Raw genomic sequence first — 1,066 nt, 5'->3', positions numbered from 1 at the left:
TATAAAATATTTAATATATATACAATTATTTTTATTTGTTCATAGTGGTTTTAATACAAACATTCAATACTAATCATATAAAAAACATCTATTACAGTGTAGTTAAGTTTTAATGAATCTTACAAAAACCAACCAACGTAAACCTAGTGGAGAGCAGCCTTCAGTGTTTGGCAATATGTTTTGGAAGTGAAGAAGTTGTAGCACTTGATTCTAATTTGGTAATGAGAGTAACCACTTGGGCGGTGCTGTTCTGAGCTGAGACATTATATAGCTGTGGTAGCTTGAAGGCATACATATTTCATGTACTCTGGCCAATGCAGAGTAAAAGGCCTTATATTTCTCTCAATCCAGCATTAGTTAGCACACTTTAGATAGTCTTTACAGTTTTGTTAATGCAAGTCTTAAATAAAAGGAAGAAAAACTTCCTTGGGAGGGCCTGGAGAAGGAAATAATTTAAATGCAAAAGATGACAAAACTAAAATTAGTATGCATTTGTTTGTGTGCATCCTTAGTCAAGTTGTATCTCTATATGATGGTTTTCTGCTTCTCTAGCCCTTCAATGTAATATATCCTAAATGAAAGATTTTATGGAAATCTTTTTTCTTTACCAGCACTTCACTTTAGTTCTCAGTCCAGAAAGTTATTGTAAAATTACTATTGCCACTCTCCTCCAGTGGATAAACAGGAAGCCCTAGGAATTTATCACAGATCTTCAGAATAACCTGTAACCAAATTCAAGCTTGGAAAGTTAATGGAAAAGACCATGTCTCCTGTCTTGAAAAGCATTATGCTATATTTAAAGTGCTTCAAAAAGTAGAAGAATTTATTTGCTGAAGTGATGATGATTTTCGCCTAAATTTTTAGAGAAAATAGGTCACATGGTCTTTTTTTTTTGTCTTTTAAAAAAATATTTATTTACACAGTTCAAATACCTTGTTTTCCAGACAAGATCCTTCACATTTCCTTTACCCGGGTCACATGGTCTAATGGAGACCTCTGCATTTCATAGCATGTTTCTTGTCATTCTGCACACTTTGGCATCTCTGGCAAGTGCAATTTGTTCGAT

Source organism: Elephantulus edwardii, unplaced genomic scaffold (genome assembly GCF_000299155.1).
Source record: "Elephantulus edwardii isolate Elephantulus edwardi_28Jun2011 unplaced genomic scaffold, EleEdw1.0 scaffold00157, whole genome shotgun sequence".
Lineage (NCBI taxonomy): Eukaryota > Metazoa > Chordata > Mammalia > Macroscelidea > Macroscelididae > Elephantulus > Elephantulus edwardii.
This window is presented reverse-complemented; position numbering follows the sequence as displayed.